We start from the raw sequence: 23,969 nt of genomic DNA on the forward strand, positions 1-23,969 counted from the left end.
TAGGAACTCTGAACATAGTCTGTATATAAAACTGGATAAAAACTTTATTAAGTAATCTTACTTCTCCTTTTAAAGCAAAAATCCCTGCTGCAGATGTTTGCCACACAGAAAAAAAAAAAAAAAAACTAAGTAAAAGAAATAAAAGTAGAAATCCCTGTGGTAACCTCCAGATTAATAATTTTTTCTCTTCTTGTAGTAGATTAATATTTTTCCCCTGCATCAGAACCTCTAGTTCATTCTTAAAAACAGAAAGTCATGATAGCCATCATTGACCTACTGAATCAGAATCAGGCTGCCATGCGCAGAAGTATGCATTTTTAGCAAGCAGTTGAAAATGATTGTTACGAACCCTAAATTGAAAACTACCCCTCTTGAGAGAAAGCAATATAACCTCTAACTGAGTATCTTCTAGTGATGAAGAACTCACATTACCACAGGTCAGCTTCTATTTTTGTTAGCTTTCATGGTTGAAAAGTAATTATTTACCAAGGTGTACTCTGCCTCCTATAATTTCCAATCATTGGTCTCAGTTGTACTCATTAAAGTTATATGGAACGATTTTTTTTTTTTTCTGTTCCATGTGACAACTCTTCAAATGTATGAAAAGTTCTACAAAATTACTTCTCCAAACTAAACATAGATCCTCTTATTTTTGTAGTTGTTTGTTTTTGTTGGCAGAACTGTCCAAAGTCTACCAGTTACTTCAAGATTCCTCTCTGTTGCCAGCGGAACCTGGGACCCAGGATAGACAGTACGTGTTCAGGAACCTGGAGATTGACTCTCTCTTCCTTAGACTCGGACAAAAACAGCTCACCCAGCCCACTCCTGATCAGCATTTGTAGCCTACAAACGTCCCTTGCTAACCCTTGAGGTTCAGCCTCAGCAGACTCACAGGAAGGGAGAAGAAAGACTCGCACACAGACCATGGATTGCGGTCTTTCTACCATTATTAACACATCTGGCAAGTTCAGTATTTCTCAACATTCATCTTAAAATGTATCTCCCAGAATAGGCCAGTGTGGTAGCCATTAAGACCTAAGTCACAGAGTCAGACTTCACAATAATTAGCTATTCAATTGTGGGTGATTATTGTTAAAACTCATTTAGCCTCCATTTGGTTCACATATAGAATAGAAAAAATAGTACTACCTCATAAATCTGGTTATATAGGTAAAGCATTTAAGATGGTACCTGGTAGATGGTGAGTTTTCAATAAATGTCAGCTATTATTATAATACGCTCTTGGTAGAATGAAACCATTGCCTCCCAGAAATCCTGTGAGTGTTGTAATATTTTTCTTATTTCCATTCCTGTCTCCTCTTGCAGATGGTGAACTTCATAAGACAGGGGCCATGTCTGACTTATCTCTGGCTCTACCTACTAAAGAGCCCCTGGGGAAAGGTCAGTCATAGAATCCAATACTCTCTAAATAAGTTTTCAACCTCTCTAGTATTTTCTATATTGCCAACCCTTACTTTGTGTTCTAAACGAGGCCAACTTAACATGCACAGCACTGAGGGCAACCAATCTTAAAAAGCCACGCTCACACCAGCCTCCTCTTCATAATTCTCTGGAACCCTGCTTCCTTGCCCCTGTGCCTGCTCCGATGCTGAGTCTATCCATCTTCCATCACACACCTGACCCTCTGGCTTGATCGCAAGTTTTTCATTCTGCACTCATACTGTGGACTAGACCAGAGGAGGGTCTTTGCTTGCCCTGTTTCTGACTCATGAGAGTAGCCACCCTGCCTACCTGAGTTGCAGGTCCCAGAGCCTGCAGCAAGACCTGCATCGGCTGGCTGGCCAGGACTCCAGCCACACCTTCCTTATCACCCTAAAGAAGAGCAAAGCTGAGTAATGCAAAAAATGCTGTGATACTGAGCTGGCTACACAAGAGTCTGATTGGGCTCCCCATACCATTTCAGTTTCAACTGTTTTGCTATGTAGACAATTAATATTTCATTGCATTATCAGTGATAAAGTGCCAATAAGGTTAGTTCAACAAGACATGAGGCCATGGGAGTGAATCCCAGAAAATTTCATCGGCATCCACTCTGGAAGTGCGAAGGGATGGTGACGATACCAGGTCTTAAAAGCAAACCACAGGCGCTGAATTTGACCTCCTTTGTCTTTGTGGCAGCGGCCCAACAACCAATCAATCTTAAGATGGGAGGGAGTGTGCTGCTTTGCAGGGAAGAGGCTGGTGCAATTCAGCTGAGTAGATGTGTTGATGGAAAGTGACTCTGGCATTGCTGAGTTCAAATGGAATTAAGGATTCATGAGAACGCCACACAGGCGGGCGAGCACAGAGCCCAGGATGAATACCGAATGAGTCACAAGGGAGGTCTGGCTGGGCTTCGAATCCCAAATAAGCAAGGAATTGCTTTTTGATGATGCCAAACTATAAATATTGTCACCTCAGAAAACCAGATTCTCCTTTAAAAGCAGCAGGAGTGAGCAACAAGGACCACGAGACCAACGCGTATGTTATGACAGGCATGAAGTTTTGCGTAAATAACACAGCGTCTCTGAAACGATTTTGAATGAGTTTTGAAGATATTTATTTTTATTAAGCTATTATTTTAATTTTATTTTAAGCACACTAAAAGTCACGGGTAGAATTCAAACAAATTCTATCACTCTGGGCCACTTAACAGGACATATAATTACAAGCATTTTCTTTGGTTCGACTCTGGGTCTGAAATGAAATGTTGTTTAAAAATCACATGTCATAAAAATGACAGCGAGTTTCAGGTCTGTCCACTCTGCCTAATTTTCTAAACCCTCACGCTCTTTTGAATTTCATTCTTTCAACCATAGACAAAAAGCAAAGAAATCGAAACTGCATTTTTGCCAGAATTTCCCTAAAAGCATTGAAAGGAAAGTGTCCAGAATCCTGGGGTTTTAAATCTTTGTCTTTGCTGTGCTTGTCAGGAGCAGCTCCGGTGGAATCTCTCACTGCAAGACTTAATGAATTAGCGTAGACCTTGCTCACAACCTAGGGAGGAGTTAAGTGCTGTGTCCTTGTGACTTCTCCAATTCTGCAAGAAGGGATAGGCTCTATTTTCAACAAAGCCATACCCAAAATAGAAGAAATTGAAATACTGCTTAAAATCCAACGTTGCTCTACAGTTGCCATATGCTTAGGGGTAGAGTGCCATGCCTTATATTGGAAGCTATGTGTGTAAATTCTTCAAGTACATACAGAGACACAGACATACCTAAACCTGTTACAATACTGTATTCTCACCATTGCAACTTTCAATATAATGTGTCAAACAAAGGGAACGAAACAAGACCTAATTTAAGGGAAATAAATTATGTATGTAGGGGCCCGGATCAACATGGCTGTACTTGACTCTAATGTTCGGAGAGCTGATTAAACCAAAGTAGATCTGAGCTCTGGACTACGTGAGTGGAATTCCATTCAAGCAGGCACTGTGCCTCATCTGGGAAGAACTCATCTACTTTCTCGGATCTCTTCCAATTTCTGACTGTTCTCTCCCCGTAGTTATTTGTCAACTAAAGGGAAGGAGACAGCACTGCTGGCTACTTGGTGTTCTTATCTTTACAAACATCTACTGAAAAAAATGCCAGCACCTTGCTGACAAATGCAAATAAATATTATCTGTTTGATTAATCACAGTAATATCACAGAACATTTATCTTCTATTAAAAAAGGATCTTTGGATTTTCAGAATTTTCTGCAAGTTTTCATTGTTTTACTCCCTTTTGTGGTAATGTAAAGGGAAGCTATGTTATATAAATCTAATACTTCACTTTTCCTCAAATGCAATTTAAATTGTGTAACCTTCACAACTCCCCTTCAATACTTTTAAATTTCTTTATTGGCTCTTCATCTGGGATTTTTATTATATAAATAAAACTCTATCTATGTTAAAAATTCAATGTATATGTATATATATACACGTTATATATATATTTATACACACATATATACATACATATGTATATTTACTTCTCTGTATAGAATTGGAAGCTTGGAATATACAATATAGGACATATTTTTATTCTTCCAATCTTTTCTCACAATATGCCTACACATTAAAACCAGGCTTTGCTTATACTAAAGTCCATCTGTGAATGTGACATATATAATGTAAAATCTTATTATTTCTTTCTCCTAGTAAAATCACATGAAAATGACTTAGAACTACACAGCAAATAATAGAAAAGTCAATATCTAACAAAGTGCAATGGAATATCAGAATAGCACTATAGTTGTTTTTGAGTCAGAATAAAGGGAGGGAGGGAAGGTGGAGGGAGAGAATCTCCTTAAGCAAGGTGTTTTAGGTTCAAGCTCTAAAAGATTATTCACCATCTGCCATCTGACCTCAGTCCATCTTCCCAGTCCTCCCTCCTCTTTACCGCTGCCACTGACCTCCATCTGTGAATTGGTTTGACTAGTCTCTAGTCCCTGAATACATGTACTCTTATCCCCCCTTGACTTTGCCCACACTGGTCACTCTGTCTTCTCCTGTCCTCACCCCTTCTTTACCTGGTAAGAACTGCTTGTTCTCTGTGACTCGATTCAGAGGTCACCTCTCCTATGAAACCCTCCTAAAGCATAACTTGTTCCATGTTTCTTCCTCACCTAATTCAGAAAAATAGCAGCCCCTGGCAAAGCAGGCAGTTCACGTTCCTCGGTCCCCAGAACAGGAATGGACATGGCAGTGAATGAATAAATGAATCAATCTATCACCAGTGAAAAAACACAAAAAATTTCTTAAACCCCCACAGTCTCTTCTTTCTGAACCACATTTCACACGTAAATTACTCTTCTCTAATTTTCCAGAGAACTCTAAAGCTCATTGGAGGCTCAACAGCCCATGTCAATTCCAAAATTGTCCTACTAATATCTACATTTCCCCTCCATTAGATCCCCCAACAAATTCTTTTAGATGTTTTTGACATGCCTTGAAATGAATATAAATATAGCACCACACTGAATAAGAGTCAGGAGACTGACAGGCTGGTCCTTAATATTTTAACAATTCATTGTAAGACTTCTATGCATATGAACATCTATGCATATGAAGATGTGTGTGAATATTTATATATGCATTTATGTATATATCTATATCTATTTGTCTTTCTAGCTAACTATTTACCTCTTTATCAAACTAGGTGGTGGTGTTAAGTTCTTTGAAAGGAAAAATTTTAAAAGCATATTGACATACTTTTATTGAGATGGAGATAGAATGATGGATGGTTCTATTATGGTTTTATACACTAATGATGAATTGATGGCTTCACTTATAAAATGACAATTGAAGAGAAAGAAAGAAAGTCTCCCAGACAGAGGAGATAGCAAGTGAAATGGGTCTGTGGTGAAAACACGACTGACTTGTTCACAGAAGAGAAAGAGATTAAAATAATGCAACAAGATTAGAGGATTAGAGGGCAAATAAGAAATAAAGTTGAATAGGTTGTAGTAGAAGAAACAGATAGCTGTGTCTCTGTAGGGCATTGTAAGTGCTTGGCTTTGAGTGATAAACTCTTGGGGAATTGAAAAAGACAGGACAAGATCTGATTCAACATTTTGGAATGATTGTTGGGGTACTGAGTTGAAAACAGACTGGATGTGGTCAGGGAAACCAGTGGCTGTCTTAGACTTGGGTGCGAACAATGAAGATGGTGAGAGGGTGATAGATTCCACTTATATTAGGAAGATAGAGATGACAGAATTTTCCCATAGATTTTTTCACGTGCAATGTGAAACAAAAAGGGGTTAAAGACTGCAGAGCTTGTGGCCTCGGCAAGCTGAAGGACAGATTTGGCACTTAGTGAAAGAGGGAGGACTACAGGAAGAGCGAGGCAGGAATTCAGGAGTTAGGTTGGAGTCAAGGTAAGTAAGTCTGAGGTGCCTGTTAAACATCCAAGTGGACATGTCAAGTGGGCAGCTGAGTAAGAGCCTGTAATTCAGAAATAATTACCATGTTGAAATGATTTGGATAGAGATTATTTTAAAGATTTGAAAATGGATGAGATCATTAAAGGAGTGAGAGTAGATGGAAAAGAGAAGTGCCCCAGATACAGAATCCTGGGAGACTCTGACAATAAGAAGTTAAAGTTATGAGGAGAATCCAGCCAAAGAGATTAAAAGGAGTGAGCATTGAGGTAGCAAGAGAGCCAAGAGACATCATGTCCCAACAGCCAAGTAAAAAAGTATTTCAAGAAAGAATGGATGAAAGACCACGTCAAATGCAACTGAGAAGCACAATGTGGCAGAACTTGTGTCAACTTTCATTGCCCATTGAATTACTGGAAGTCTGTTTCTAACTGCAGTAATTCTAGTCCCTATGGTCACCCACAGACACTATATTCTCATCATTGTCTAGGTGACTTTAGGTGCCCTGGAGTTAAGTTGTACAAAACCTGAGAAGGTGCATATGACAGCTTGAGTCAGCTCTAAAGCGTCAGCAGGGCCATTATGCAATGCCCCTTCAATTAGCCTGAAGGAGACTAGAAAATAGTCAGAAAAGTCTGCCTCAAAGAGACATAAGCACCTCAGTAACCCCCACTACCACTGTGAAATGCACACACATACATAGACACACATGCCCAACACACACACCCAAACTTGGCATTTGTTATTCTAAATGTAAGGAATGGCATATTCATCCTACTCTTATAAAATGTAAATGGGCTAATGAACAAAAATCAGTAGTATTTCTATACACTGGTAACAGTCATACTGACAGTCAAATTAAAAACTCAATACCACTTACAATAGCTGCAAAGAAAATAAACTTCCTAGGAATATACTTAAACAATAAGGTAAAAGATCTCTACAAGGAGAACTACAAAACACCGATCAAAGAATCATCAATTACATAAAGAAATGGAAAAAACATCTCATGCTCATGGATTGGAAGAATCAATATTTTTTAATGTCTTCTTCTCAAAATGATTTATAGATCCAATGAAATTCCCATCCTAATACCAATAGCCTTTCTTACATAACTAGAAAAAATAATCCTAAATTTCATATGTGTGGGTTAAGAATAGGGAAGTTAAGGTTATGGGAATAGTGTTAGACTGATATAATAATGAAATGATTGTATGAAAAGTTTTATGATCAGGCTCAGGTATGCAGGAAATGAGAGAGGACAAGAGCCTCCATAAAGAACTTACTATACTGGGGGCTTCACAAGACAGCTTGACATGAACTTCAAAGGCTTTCAGGAAAAAGGCATGCAAAGGCCTGGCTAAAGTCAGGGAGGACTTCAGGAAAAAGGTCTATAAGTGCTTAGTGGAAGCCAGAAAGGACCCCAGGATAAAGGTCTATAAAGGTCTGGCTGGGGCCTGAAAGGGCTTGGAAAGCGCTTTTAGATTAACTAGGACAGTACATGCAGCTGACTCATTGAGCAAGAAAGACTAGTTCTTTTGGGTGTGAGATAAGAGGATTCAGCTTTTTTCCTCCCCAGCTCCTGAGATGAGTAGGGCAGCAACTAATCTGCCCCAGAGGAACACAGAGGATTAACTGGGTGGCATCTAGCTCCAAATTCCATGTTCCCTTTTCCTTTATTTCCTGTAATCGTGTTAGTGATAAGTATCTTAAGAATTAAGAAGTAAAAGTAATGAAAATAGCTTTCATTACAAGTAAAAGTAATGAAAATAGCTTTCATTACAAGTAAAAGTAATGAAAATAGCTGAAGGGTAATTGGGTGGATAATGGAGAAATAGAGCATGAGAAACCACAAGGATGCAGTATGTTGTTGTTGCAAATACCCATTTGCTGATCAATAGAAGTAATAAAAATTGAGTGCATCCAGAGTTTGGGGTGTGGCTATCTCACATAAAGGGCATTGCCCTCCCCCCCCCCAACACACTCTATAAATTCTACTTTATTTCTATTGTCTTTATTTTCCTCATTCCTTCATTAGTCATGGGTTGTGTGGGGGCTGGGTTCCTACATATATGGAATTTAAAAGAGCCCAAATAGTCAAAGTGATCTTAAGTAAAAAGAATAATTCTGGAGGAATCATATTACCTGACTTTAAATTATACTACAAGTCTACAGTAACCAAAACAGCATAGCACTTGTATAAAGGCAGATATGTAGATCAATGGAACAGAATAGAAAATCCAGAAATAAAACCATTTAGCTACAATAAACGGATTTTCAACAAAGCAGACAAAATATACATTGGGGAAAAGATGCCATATGCAATAAATGGTGCTGGGGAAAATTAGATAGCCCCATGCAGGACAATAAAACAGATCTCTGTCTCTCACTATGAACACAAATTAATTAACATAAGATGGATTAAAGATTTAAATGTAAGACCTGAAACCATTAACATTTTAGAAAATATAGGAAAAACTCTTCTAGATATTGGCCTACGTAAAGAATTTATGAAAAATATCCCAAAAGCAAATACAGCAACCATAAAAATAAATATGTGGAACTTAATTAAACCAAAATGTTTCTTACATCAAAGGAAATAATTAACAGGTAACCTATAAAATAGGGAGAAAATATTCAAAAGCAATATATCCAACAAAAGGGACTACTGTCCAGAATCTAAATATAAATCAAACCAATCAGCAAGAAAAAACAAATAATATACAAAAAATAAAAGAAAGAAAGAAAAAGAAAAAGGGCAGGCGGCGCCTGTGGCTCAAGGAGTTGGGCGCTGGTCCCATATGCTGGAGGTGACAGGTTCAAACCCAGCCCCGGCCAAAAACCACACACAAAAAAAAAAAGAAAGAAAAAAAAAGGGCAAAAGGCATGAAGAGATTTTTTTCAAAAGATGTACAAATGGCCAATGTACATATGGAATATGCTCAACATCACTAATTATAATGGGACTGCAAATTAAAACCACAATGAGATACTACCTTACCCCTGTGAAAATGGCCATTATTAAAAAGGCAAATAATAATAGATGTTGGCAAGGATGTAGTAAAAAGGGAATGTTTATACACTGTTTGTGGAAATGTAAGTTAGTACAACCACTGTAGAAAACAGCATGGAGGGTCTTCCTAGAACTAAAAGTAGATCTTTCATTTGAGTCACCAATCTCACTGAATATCCACCCAAAGGAAAATAGGTCATTATTTCAAAAATATACCTGAACCTGAATATCGCAGCCCAATTTACAATTGCAAACATATGGAATCAATCTAAATGCTCATCAGTTCATTAGCGGATAAAGAAAAAATGCAGTATATATTTACTATGGAGTACTACTCAGCCATTTAAAGGAATGAAATAATGCCTTTTGCAGCAACTTGGATGGAACTGGGGATCATTGTTCTAAGTGAAGTATGTCAGGAATGAAGCCTGTTCTCACTCATAAGTGGGAGTTCAATGATGGGTATATATGGTAACAAAGTGGTGTAAATAACATTGAAAACTAAAAAAAGGAAACTGTGGGAGGGTGAAGAGGAATAAAAATTATTTATCAGGCACAATGTATGTTATCCTGGTGATGAGTACACTAAAAAGCCCTGACTTTAGAAATACACAGCTCATCCATGTAACAAAAGACACTTGTCTCCCCCCACCCCTGCAAATGTATTGAAATAAACAAATAAAAAATTAAAAAGTCGGGCGGTGCCTGTGGCTCAGTGAGTAGGGCGCCGGCCCCATATGCCGAGGGTGGCAGGTTCAGACCCAGCCCCGGCCAAACTGCAACCAAAAAATAGCCGGGCGTTGTGGCGGGTGCCTGTAGTCCCAGCTGCTTGGGAGGCTGAGGCAAGAGAATCGCGTAAGCCCAAGAGTTAGAGGTTGCTGTGAGCCGTGTGACGCCACGGCACTCTACCTGAGGGCAGTACAGTGAGACTCTGTCTCTACAAAAAAAAAAAAAAAAAAAAAAAAAATTAAAAAGTCAGAAGAGGGATTTATATCTTAAAAATAAATAAGTAGCAAATGGGCTTTGCATGGAAAAGGGCACCAGTTGTTGAGGTTGCTATTATGTTATTATTATTAACTGCTTACGTTTACTGGGTGATTAATAAGTACTGTACATTCTTTTAATCATTTTATACATATAATTGTGTTACATCCTCATGATATCCTCTGGGGTTGATATTAACCTCACTCTTTTGCAGATGAGGGCAGGAAACCTTAGAGAGGTGAACTGGCTTGTCTAAGGTCACATAGCAAGAAATTGGCAGATTCTGTTTTCAAAATTAAATATCTGCCTCTGGGGCTGTCAGCCAAGAAATGAAAACAGAAATGTTCAGTCCTCTTAAATGCCCTTTTCTTTGGATAATAAACGTTCTTTCCACTCTCTGTTCCCTACTATTCCTTTCTGTGATTCCCAGTAGTGCTGGATTATCTGGAACCAACCCCAGAACTTTCTTGGTACTTGAAACACAGATAAGAGCTAACTTTGTCATTCCTTTCTTAGAGTGTTAGCCATTGTTGAAACAAGGTATCCCATGGTCTGACTGACCAGTGAGTGGCCAAGAGCCATTTTAGTCCTCAGGACTGTAAAATGACACCCCAAACACATGAGTTTAGGCTATCAGTTTACCTCCCTTTTTCGCTGAAAAATATTCTTGCAAAATCTTATTTTGTGGACAGTACAGTGAAGTAACACTAAAATCTATGTTTAGTGGATACCAAAATACTTTACTTGGCCTGTTTTTATTATTTTTTATGTCTTTCTATTCCCTATGACAAACTTTATCTCCTCAGGTAAATCTTTGAAGTGACAGAAAAGAGAAAGAACAACTGACTCATTCTCAGCAAGCCAGGTGTGCTCTGAAGCTGGATTTCCTCACCATTGTGACAGACAGTGCTGAGTCATCCACAGCCTCATCTGACCTCCCCTCATCCTCACCAGGACTCTCCACCCACCTTCGGAAGAAGTCTCACTGGTATCAGGCTTGTGGACTCTAGTTGTGACTCAATGTGTGTATGTGAGCGTGCACACACATACACGTGCAGAACTATTGGTCTCCAGTAGGAACAAGCCTATAATCTCTACTTCTTTAACAAAATAGTCTACCCCAAAAGGTTTTCTGATGCATCTTGGATCCGGACTGTGATCCCATCTTTCTTTTCTGAGGCATAAGGTAACCAAAATGCCACGTTTGGAATCAGATGTAACTTGGTTCAAATTGTCGTTCTACATTCTCATTCCTATATCATCTTCAAAAATCATTTACTCTCTTGAGATTTGGTGCTCTCATCTGATCAAAGGGAATACGTAGACTATGACATGAAATGCTCTTATAGATAGCAAGTGCACACATGCTAACCCCTTTATCATGGACATCAATGAAGTTGAAGCATAGTATCCTCTGTCACTTTCTTTAAAAATTGCCTTGCTCTAGAAAATAAAGTTATCAAGCTGTTCTTTACAAAGTGAGAGAATTTAACTCATAGCTGGTTCTAAATTTATAAACCACCTCAAAACTAGGTCAAAGAACTAACATGAAATGGTTTGTCCAGTTTTTGCCAATTGTAGTCTTATGAGACTTCAATTAAAAGACGGATGTGCTCAAGTACCTCAAAATGATTTTCACAACTACTGAGAACGAATGAATAATAATACCAGCTAACATTTCTTCAGTGCTTTTTGCATTAGTCATAACCTGTTGCATGACAAATAATGTCCAAGCTTAAAACAACAAATATTTTTTTATTTCACACAAATAACGTCCAAGCTTAAAACAATAAATTCTTTTTTTTATAATGTCCAAGCTTAAAACAACAAATACATTTTTCAGGTTTAGGAGTCCAGAAACAGCTAGCTAGGTAGCTCAAGGCCTCTCAAGAGGTCACCATCAAGGTGATGTTCAGTTTCATCATCTGGAGGATCTGCTTACAAGCTCCCTAACATGTTGGCAGGAGGATTCAACTCTTTGATGGCTGTTTACTGAAGGCCTTAGACCTTTCCATTCAAAATCTGAAGTGTCCTAGAAACATGTAATTGGCTTCCCCCAGTGCAATTGACCCCAGAGAACAACTAAGACAGGATGCCTGCTACAGGAAATTACATATCATCACATCCTCCATAATCAATTTTAAGTACAGGCAACTATCAAAGAAATGAACTTAGAAAGTTTGATACTCACTCAAGGATGTGGTAGGGCTAGAATTGCAAATCAGCCAGACTGAATCTAGAGACAAAACATTTGCATCATTTATTTATTAATTAGTAAAAAAAATCTTTTGAATTTCATAATCTATACCTAGAATATTTGGCAATGCTTTAGTAAAAATAATTTCAGATTAAGCAGAATACATCATTTTCTGCCAATGACAAATAATCAAGAATTTGCTGCTTGTGAATTAGGATTAATTGTGACAGTTAAACTTGAGTCTACAATATTTTGCTGTGTGATTATATTTCGTGCTCAACATCAATCCCAGGAGAATACTTTATAAAATACAAGAAAAAGTAAAGAAACTTGGCCATTTATTCAGCTAGGGCAGTTAAAAGTTCTAAGAGATTTCAACATAGTCAGATGTAAAATTATCTTCATATCTTTTTCAACCATTCACAATTATCTCATAAATGGGGTGGGGGGTGGCTATTGAGAAATCACTTACACTGTCATTTAGGAGCTGCTTTTCTGCCGGCAAGGTCTTAGGTATAATTTACTAGGGGATAGAATTGCTGTGGTTGAGCAATTCAAAGCAGGAGAGGATCAAGGCTCCAGATCAAGACTTTAGTAACAGGCAAGAAAAATGCTCAGAACATGATAATAGAACACATGGGGGGAGGGCAGAGGAGAATAATGGAGAAAAGGTAGAATGGAAGAAAAAGAAAGGGAAATGAACAAATGAATGTATATGAGGATTAAGGAAGGAAGAAATGGAGACCTGTTATGATCCGAATGTGTCCCTCGAAATTCACGTGATGAAATTTAATAGCCAGTGTAGTAGTATTAAGGGGTGAGGTCTGTAGGAGGAAATTAAGTAGGGAAGGTGGAATCCCCACAGAAGGGATTAGGTCCCTTATAAAACAGCTGGAGAGAGCGGGTTCATTCTCTTCTGCTGTTTCTTCCAAGTGAGGACACATTGTTCATCCCCTCGGGAGGACACAAGACACCATCTTCACACAGACAGACGGGGCTCTCACAAGACACTGAACTTCACGGCACCTTTGTCTTCAACTCCTCAGGCTATAGAAGTATGAAAAATAAATTTCTATTGTTTATAAATTACCCAGTCTGAGGAATTTTGTTCTAAACAGCACTAATGAATGAAGGCGGGGCCTGAAAGTGAAAGAAAGGAAAGAACGGTGTAGGCAAAATGCCCTGCAGTGTCAGGGAGAGTAATGTTCTCACAGTTTTGTGGAAAAGCTTTCCATGCCTCTCCATTGTCTAGAGCAGTGGTTCTCAACCACTAATGCCTTTAATACAGATCCTCGTGTTGTGGTGACCCCCAACCATAAAATTATTTTCATTGCTATTTCAGTGGTTGGGGATCACCACAACACGAGGAACTGTATTAAAGGATCGCAGTATTAGGAAGGTTGAGAACCACTGCTCTAGAGCAAGGATGAGCAAACTACTGCCTAGTGCCTGCTGCTTGTCCCCAAGAGGACTAAGAGCAGAGTGCTGATAACCAGCACCTGCCCGCAGCCAGGGACAGAAGATCTCCAATTCTGAAGGGATATCTTGGCGGCATAGCACAGAATCCTTCCCCATCCAATCAGGCTTTGCTGCTTTGGACAGTAGAGATTTTACGCTGCTTTGTCAATAAATGGAGATACTAAATTCAGAGAAGATACTAAACCCAAATCTCAGCCCTCTATCTAAAAGCTGAAGATAATGTATATGTTCGTCAGCATTGATATAATGAGGATGAAATGAGATAAAGAAGCAAAGTATATGGCATAGACTCAGCTGAAATGATAGTAACATTATTTATTATTTATTATTAACTATATTGCTGACTTTTGGAACACATTATTCCAGCAAATGTTCCAAAAGTAAAAATGAATATATAGTTTAAAAGATATACAAATGCTGAGGTCACAGCTATTGAGATCATTAGGCACGCTCAATGAATGGCCCCTTGTTAATCACCTTAGGATCTGAAAAAAAGTAAGGCCAGGGAGGGGCAGAGGGACAACCACATGTCACATTTTTGCAGATAAAAGTTGAACAGGGCCAGCTGATGTCGATACCAGGCAAGCAGGTGGATCTGTCCATTCAGTCACAACCACACTGAACTGGGACAGGATTTTCACCACATCCTTCATAGGGGCAAAATCAGTCTTAGAGGAGCAGAGTAGAAAGAAAGAAAAGAATCTTTAAAAATACTTCTAAAGGGTCAGTGCTGGGGTTAGGGAGTCAGCCACATACACTGAGGGTGGTGGGTTCAAACCCAGTCCAGGGCAGCTAAACAACGACAACTGCAACAACAAATAGCCGGGCGTTGTGGCGGGAGCCTGTAGTCCCAGCTACTTGGGAGGCTGAGGCAAGAGAATCGCTTAAGTCCCAGCTACCTGGGAGGCTGAGGTTGCTGTGAGCTGGGGTGACATAGTGAGACTCTGTCTCAAAAAAAATAAATAAAATAAAAAATAAAATAAAGGCTCGGTGTCCATAGTACAGTGGTTATGGCACCAGCCACATACACCAAGGGAGCCGGGTTCAAACTCCGCCAGGGCCAGCTAAACAGCAATGACAACTGCAGCAAAAAATAGCCAGGCATTGTGGTGGGCGCCTGTAGTCCCAGCTACCTGAGAGGCCAAGGCAAGAGAATCGCTTAAGCCCAAGAGTTTGAGGTTGCTGTGAGCTGTGATGCCACAGCACTCTACCAAGGGTGACATTGTGAGACTGTGTCTCAAAAAATAAAAAATACTCTTAAAGATTACTTCAAAGTAGATGAGAGTAGGAGAGCTGAGTGGGTCTGTGCCACATTCACTCTTCCCAGATGTACCAGCCAGATAAGCCACTCTTCATCCTCTGGCCAACAGAAAGGAAGAGCATAGACTAAGGTGAGCAAAGAGGCTAAGCTCCTTTCTCATGGAAAAGAAACATCTAGTGTGCAAGCAAAGTATTTCCCCATAACTGTGGCTTCGCAGAGAGGTTCTGAATGTTCTCACCATAGATCAGAACATTGGGTCGGAAAACAGGGCCACCAAAGGGCAATCCAAACCTTCTTAAGTTCTCTAGATTTCATATAGTGCGTAGTCTATAAAAAACAGCCCTTGGCTTGCAATCTGAAGAGCTGACCTTCATCCCACTTTCTAGCTAAATATCCTTGACTAGTCATATAAACTCTGAATCTCAGTTATCATATCTTTAAAATGCGGAGCATCCCAGGTTGTCTGAGGTATTTCACAGGATGGCTAACCAGATTAAAGGATATATGTGAAGGCATTTTGTAGGTGCTGCAAGTGTAGATGCGAGTGGCACATTCTAGTACTTCAAATGTATTTTAAATTAACAGAAAAATAAAAAAGATCTTGTACCTTGAAAAGGAGGCAAGGAAACCATCAGTGTTTGAACACTATGTAACTGTAAAGCGCAAAGAGAAAAGAAAAAATAATTCTGTTTTCTCCCACTCACAAGTCCATTAATTTTTTTCACAATGGGCTCAGCCTTGGGGAGATTTTACATAGAAGAGGGCTTTTTCATTTAGCTGTAAGGGCCAAATATTTGGGAATCAATAGTACCCAAACAACCGAATATTTTATATATATGCAAAGCCGCTATATTTGTCCTTTAAAAAAACATCGGGCTGAATCTACCAAGAGTATTTTCTTATAAATGCTTTTCATTCAAAAATGAAACAAAAGATGAGCCGCTGCTAAGAGCTTCAATGTCTAGAATGCCTCTGTGCTCCTTATTATAATTCTTTTCTTCAAAATAGGCATTCTCTGTCCCTGAAGGACAACCCTGTGTTCACTCAGCTCTAAGAACTGATTAATGTCTCAAGAGGTGATGTACATTTAAGACAAACCCATGGCCTATTAGCAATTCACAAACCATGACTGTGCATAGTCCTGGACTCAATTCCATTTTGCATTACAAAATGTTTATAAATCTGCTTCTATTCCCAAAATGTTATACAAACACATCAACCAATCACATGTGTATTAAGGGACCGGGGTAGAAGGTTATGAATTTATCATTGCTTCAGGCTGTTCTGTGACAAATTAAATAGTGCCCTGGCCATGGAGGTCCCCACTAGGCGGTCAGGCAGAATGAACTGCAGATAGATTGGAGACAAGTCAGCCGTTCACCCAAACATCATAAATTGTATCCCCACACTAGAAAGAAAATTACACTGTGCTAAAGACAAGCTTCTCATTTCTGTAAGACTTGTGATTGTCTTAGAAAATGAAGATATTTTATGGCCAAAAAAATAAAAGTCACAAGAAATAGGTGGGTATCAGAGCTTTAGGATGGGGATATTATCTTATTTAGATTCCCAAATTTGGATTTTTGTGAGGAGAGCTGGGGACGGGGCTTCTGATTAATATACAGACATATAAGCACATCTTTAAAATGCAGAGGATGCTAATTTGTCTAAGAATATATGTACATTCTGTTGCTTGCAGGTAAATCCTTCCTGGTCCTGTCTTTGGAAACAACACACACCCAGAGAGTGGATAGAAGAGAGGCCTTCAAACAAAGCGTTGACAAATTGGCCCTGAACTCACCCAAGAAATAAGTGCCTAGACTGTGGTTTGCAACAGGATTTAGTCACAGGCAAACCTAAGTTTTCTCTCTTAATCTAAAGGTATGAACTTGGACACAAAATGTAGGTGATATCTGCTTTAGTTCAGTGATTGGTGTGAAGATATGTTCTGATATGAACAAGATGTCCTAAAAGGTCTTAAAGTCAGTTCATTTGATAAATCTGTAGCTGACAAAATAAGGCATTTTCTTTTATGTTACATGTATTTTATCACAATTCAAAGAAAAGAAAGTGTTTTCTCCTGGAGAAGCACACACACTAGCTAGAAAAAGGAAAGGTTTTCTGTACTTAGATCACAGTGTTTTCTTTCTTTTCTTTCTTTCTTTCTTTTTTTTGAGACAGAGTCTCACTTGGTAGCCCTGGGGTTGAGTGCTGTGGCATCATAGCTCATTGTAACTTCAAACTCTTGAGCTCAAGTAATCCTCTTGTCTCAGACTCCCAGGTAGCTGAGATTACAGCTGCCTGCCACAACACCAGGCTAGTTTTTGTATTTGTAGAGATGGGGTCTCACTTTGCTTAGGCTGGTCTTGAACTCCTGAGCTCAGGCAATCCACGTGCCTCAGCCTCCCAGAGGGCTAGGATTACAAGGCGTGAGACGCCCATGCCTGGCCTAGATCACAGAATTCTAAACTTTCAGAGCTGCAAGTTCTTTTAGGAAACTCATCTACTGCAGAGTTTTTCAGACTGTAACTCTGGAGCTAATTACAGCTTTTATAAGAATAAAGGGCTCTAAAGTCATGGTAGTCATTAGTTCTGCTCAGTACCATCCAATTTTCCTCTCTGCTAGGCCCTTCCTCTTTCCCTTGCAGTTGGCCAGGGTCATGTGATTAGCTCTGACCAATGGGCTGTGAGTTAGAAATAATACGCATCATATTTAGGTTGTAACATTTAGGAGACCCTCCTAAACTTCTTTTCTTATGAGCACAATTAACTGCAATTTTCATAAGTGTGTTTACTTCATCAACTGATATCCCTATAACTATGAAGAAAACAGACCCTTTCCGCTAACCTATGTTAAGACATGTAATGACAGAGAGATAGACAGATTTTCTTATTTTAAGCCAATGTGATTGTAATGTATTTTTCTCACAGCATAATGGAGTCTATCCGACTCACACAATGATAAATTAAATTTGAGAAATGCATATTTATACAGGCTTTCTTTTTACTACATAAATTTTCAAGGCTTTAAAATGCTAATAGAAAACACAAATTTTCAAGAAAAGAATATATTAAGAAGCGTTTTCCACACCTATTTGACAATGGAAGTTTTGGCCTTGATTTATTTCAGTTTTTGTGTGTTGTGCAGAACAATTATCAGGATGTCAAAGGTTATGGTGTTCCACAGAGCAATTAGAGAAATCACCTCTGCTCCAGTTTCCACAGTTTAAGAAGTAGTTAAACAAAGTCTCAAGGAATGAAAATCTCCAAGGTCATATTTGGTGAGGTTGCCAGTTAGTGGCAATCATGAGTGTAACACTTCCTGGCCCTGTCCTGGACCTGGCAACCTAAGTAGCTTCACAAGTGTATCAAATGTATGTGAATGCTCAAACTTTACATAAGTCTTTAAAGAGTTAGTCTAGAGGAAGGCCCCATACCACTTTACTGCACAAATCAAAATCAGTTCAGCTACCTTTTGCCCACACAAAATTAATCCAGAGAAACATCCCTAAGAAAAGTTTCAGAATTTCTGAACTAAAATAAAAGCCACAGTTAAGAGTTAACATTTTTTTTGATCCAGAACAGGGAAAAAATCTCACAGTTGGATCTTCCAAACCAGTGTTCCATACCATTCTGGTCTTTAAAAGATCAGTTCTCTTGATAAAAACGTGGCAATATGCACCTTAAAAACATATTGGACTCCTTTTCTTTGGAGAGACATTTCACCAAAAATGAGATTTCAGCCAGAAATGAGAGGGAAGCTACCCTGTTTCCCCGAAAATAAGACAGTGTCTTATTTTAAGGTGTGCTCCCAAAGATGTGCTAGGTCTTATTTTCAGGGGACGTCTTATCTTTCCTGTAAGTAGATCTTATTTTCGGAGGATGTCTTATTTTCGGGAAAACAGGGTATCTTACTCACTGAGCTTATTGTTAAGCTGCTGAAAACACCTCCCGGAAAGAACTTATTTTGACTGGTGCTGGAGGCTCTTGTAGAATTTCCTTCTCCTTCACAAAAGCACTATATTTGCAGTGATAGCTCTGAAGTTACCGCAGTGATAGCGCTAAAGTTATGGCAGTAAAGATTTGCTGAAACATCGTTTGGATTTAATCACAGTATCGGAAGAAAATAATAACAGTTTTTTTTTCTTCTTTTTTGGAAAGCAAACTTCTAAATGGGTATTGCCAGAAATCAATTAAGTAAAGTTCCAAGAAATTCTTTAAAAAAAAAAAATTTACCTTTTGTGTCAGCTCCACACGTGATCTCTGAGCTTCACTGAAGAACAAATCATGGAGTGATACTTGATCTCACAAACTGCAAAAGGTTCTACATAGTATGGCACACTGTTCTTGAAATGTGGCCCCCAAATACCAAGTTTTCTCTGGCTTCTCTGAAATTCCTCACATTGTACTGTAATTGAAACGAGATCTTCAGTTAAAAAGTAATGAAGTATAATTAGAGCATAAATAACTCTGAACAATTCCAGTACAGGCCTGAAAACATACACTAATTCTGTGAGTAATTCTACGTCATGTTCCAGGAAGTACATTGGTAGACACAGGTGGGGAGTATGAATTCCAGGTACTGACAGGAGGGTTCCAGACGCAATGGCTAACCCCTCAAGTACCGCCTGGAGGGCTCCAGTCAAAGAGCATTCTGCTGTAATCAGTGCCTGCCCCCGTGGAGAACAGTGGGCTTCACCGCTTCTCCTAGTTAGATGCCGAAGCAGGGGGCAGCCCAGCCCACAAGAGCTCTTCCTGCCTCAGCTAACACAGATAACTGCAGTACTGAGAGCTTCTTCCCACACACCAGGAGGTGAGATTGGGATAAAGAGGACTTGGGAAAATAATTAACTTGACAGAGTATGGCTACTATAACTAATGGTGTCCTTGGAAGCCTGGAATACAGGGGGAAAGAGGAACTAGAACACAGAAAGAAGTAGCAGGCTTGAACCTGGAAGCCCACAGTCCCTCTTTCCAGTATTATTATTTTTTTATTATTTTTTTCATAACCCCACCAGAAAAATGATACCCATACTTGTCAAAGGGGGCTACTTGCCAAACACTGGCAATTATGTAATAGCTGAACATTATTGTCTGCCTCTCATGTAAAAACGTGATTTAAAAAATCTGATTGGAGCTTTTTCCTGGCTCCTCCGTCATATCTTAACCTTTCAGAGGTTCATTCCAGAGTTCTTCCCACCTCCTTTTCTTTTTCGTGACCCTGTTCTTTCATTTTCTCTTTGTCGCTGATTTGATGAATCTCAAACATTCTGGGTTGAACATAATATTATTTCCAGAGTTGTGGCTTTGAAAGAGACAATAAGTCTAAAGGTAATACAAAACAATGAATCTCTAATGGTGGGAATTTTGGATTTGCTGTTACTGATTGACAGGGGAGGAAGGAAGGCCTAACTGCTAACTCGGATGACAGCACTAGGTAGTCGCCATCTCACTCATTCATTCATGAAACAAACACGGTCTGACTCCAATAAACACACCATTGTGCCCATTATTGATACAGATTCCAAGCTAAAAAAAAGCCTGAACTTGATTCAAAGAAATTTACAGTTTGATAAAAAGCAGAAGGATGTAAGGTATATGATGGAGGAACCAGTGACACACTATAAAAGACAGGAGTGAGTAAATAACAATTGTGACTAGTTCTGTGCAGAACAGCCTTGAAATGGGAATAGCAGTTTCATAGTTTCATACATGGAGTGGGCAGGGGAGGGAAGACATCCAGAGCTCAGAAAACAGCATGAGTGGTGAGCGAAAGGTCTAAAAAAGAACAAAATCTGTCCAGAGCACAAAGGTCAGATTGAGAGAGGTACCTGAGAAGGGTGAGGTCTAGAAGAACAGGTCTTCTCAAGGAGACACAAGGATACACCTGCAGGGTCCTCTCCATGGTGACTCAGCTCTTGGGAATTTATAAACTTAACTTCAAATCCTGTAGTTCTGTAGGGGCGGGAATAGCATCTCCCGCTTGATTCAAACTGGCCAATGAGAAGGGTCCTTGTGGGGTGGAACTTTTTGACTGTCAATAAAAAGGAAAAGACCAAGGCAGTCGGGGAGCACGGCCATTTGGAATTCTATGCTGTAAGCTCCCGGCTGGTGAATAAAGCCCTTCCTCTTATAAACGTGGTGTTTGGGTGCTCTTTCTCTCTTATTTTCCGGCAACAAGATCATAACGAATTACATGTGCTAATGTCTGTGCACTGTGCCAATGTCTGTTGGTAATTGTATCCATTTCCTATGGTTCCTATAACAAATTACTATAAACTGGGTACCTCCAAGCAACAGTATTTTTTCTTTTGTAGTTCTGAAGGCCAGGATTCCAAAATCAAGATGTTAGCCAGGCAATGACCTCTGTGAAGTTTCTAGCAAAGAATCTTTCCTTGCCCCTTTCTGGCTGGGAATTCTTCGCATTCCTTGGATTGTAGCCGAATCTCTGTTAATTTTCTCCTTCCTCTTCACCTAGCTGCCTTCCTTTTGTGCCTATGTCTGTGTCTCTGGTTTTCTTTCTTATAAGAATAAGGAACCACTTTGCTCTAGGATGAACTCATCTTAACTAATTACATCTGCTAAGTCCCTATTTCCACATCCTGAGGTTCCAAATAGACAATAATTTGGGGGAGAAGCTATTAAACCCAGGACGGTAATCAATGTCATTTGCTACTTTTAAAGCAAGGGGTAGAATAATCTAACTGACATAGCTTCAAGCTGGTGAGCTTTGTATCTAATATGACTAATTCAAATTTTCTCAATAAAGACAAGTACTCCCGTTACTTCAAAAATAGCATAGTTTGAAGGGTCAGTTAAGACATGGAAGGCAGATGGAAGAGTTACTAATAACTCGGTTTTCTGGCGGAAGTGATAGGATAGTCCGGATGATGATGATGGCACCCAGCATTTGTTGAGTGGGATCCTGTGTGTTAGGCATTTTTCTAATCGCTAATATTTCTTTCGTTCTCCCAACAACCCTAGTGAGAAAGGTTTTACCATTTTGCAGGTAATCAAACTAGGGTTTACCAGTTTTCCAGGGATAAAATTCAGGCAGAGAAAAGCTAAGGACTCTACCTAAGGGCACATTTTAATAAATGTGAGTGCTGGAAAGTGAAACCATGTAGTCTCATTCCAGACACTGCGACTTTAACCACTGCATTAGAACTGCTTCTCAAAGATCTATGATCACCATGAATGACCTTTAACTAAGAGAAAGTAGAAGAAGTCCTATTAAGAGAGAAAAAAATTTTTTAAGTAGGGGAAAAAAACTTAATTGGAAACAGATTCAATGAAGAGTGTTTCCCAGGACTTACTTCAGAATCTGAATTACATGTGACGCATTAGGACCAACATCACTGCCCTCACACGGGTGACTTGTGTAAAGATACAAACGTTAGAATGAGCACTGTGCTACATATCAAAGCAATACATATAGAACGCATCAGGATCCTGTATCACATTATCAGAGGGGAGATAAAAAGATAGAAAACACTTTCCTGAGTTTCCCTTTGTACTACCTTTTCAGAATTTTATCTCTGCGTTAGCAATTGCTTAGCTTCTATGTTCTGTTCTTTGCACACTAGGCAGACGACTGACTGCACAGGCTTTGGCAGCTGGAAGAAGCATTCAAGTATCATGTTCCAAGTTGCTTTATTTCCTTCCTTGTTGTCAATGCTACAGAGCTACCTAATCATCAGAAAGAGTTTCCTATGTTATTTCCATTTTTTTTGAAATTCTCCTGAAAGCATATATCATCTCTATTTAACACACATTCTCCCTCCCACACAGTAAGATTATTTTAAAAGTCGCCTATTATTATTTTCATTAACCTTGACTTCAATCTTTGATCCACAGTACTCTGCCTGCCACCAGCAGTGCGCACAGGTCCCTGCCTTGATCACATCCCAGAATGGCTTCTGACATTAGTGCAGTATTTGGCATTTCTTCTTGAAACTCACCGTGTTGGTGTTTTTAGGTCCCTCACCTCATTCCTCTCTTGCTCCTGCATTTTTTCATGTCCCACTATCCTTTATGAGCTCTGATTTTGCTGCCCATCATTTAAGTCAGTGATTTTCAAACAGGGCATACGGATTCCTAAGAAGGGGATGCCATGGTGATATGGATTTGAGAGAAGACCTCAAAGATGAGCCCCGTGATCTCTTTTTTTGTGGTGTTCATGTACTTGTGCGATCACTTCCTCCTGAATGTAGATGGAAATTACTGACTCCTTTCTAAGGACCAGAATACAAAAGATGTGATATGATGCCACTTCTGCTATCAGGCTACAAAAGACTTACAGTTTCTGTTTTGAAAGAATTCTTTCTTGCTCTCTCTTGGATCACTCATGCTGGAGAAGCCAGCTGCCATGTTGTAAGGCAGCCTTATTGAAGGCCCATGTGACAAGGGACAGAGATCTGCCAAGTCCATGCCCGTGAGCTTGAGAGGATTCTCAGCCAGTCGGTCCTTCAGATGAGCCCACAGATGTGGCTGATAACTGGACTGCACCTAATGAGAGACCTTTCGCCAGAAGCACTTGACTAGGCCTCTGCCGGATTCCTGACCCTTAGAACTGTAACATAATAAATGTTTGTTGTTTTAAGCTGCTGAATTTGGGGGTGATTGTTTGTGCAGTAATAGATAACCAATACAGGAATCCTAAATGTCAGTCTTCAAGATCCTCCCACTACTCCCTGTACCCACTACCCTAGCACCTACCGGTAGCCTCAGTCTCTCCCCATAGCTCCCTTTCTTCACCACACCAGAATGATTCAACAAGAGAAGTTCAGTTTTGATATCTCCTTTTGAAATCTGCTGTACACAATTTCATTTGAACAACTATAGAACCTCCATAGTTGACCACTTCCCTACATTGACCACCTCCTTAAGTTGACCTAATTTTCATAGACCAGACATGCCCCACATGCACAAATCAGCACAGCAGGCCTTATTCCTTATGTTGACATCTCTGTACGTTGACCAGTTTATTACAGTCCCTTGGGTGGTCAACATAAAGAGGTTCAGCTTTATTTCAACAGCTAAACGTTGGTTTGCTAATAATGACTTAAATGACATATTTCTCAGGTTTATGTCCTTAGACTGTTTCTTTTCTCACTTTATGTGTTTTTCCTTGGAGATCAGGTCTATATCTATATCAAGAACTA

This window comes from Nycticebus coucang, chromosome 14, assembly GCF_027406575.1.
Source record: "Nycticebus coucang isolate mNycCou1 chromosome 14, mNycCou1.pri, whole genome shotgun sequence".
NCBI lineage: Eukaryota > Metazoa > Chordata > Mammalia > Primates > Lorisidae > Nycticebus > Nycticebus coucang.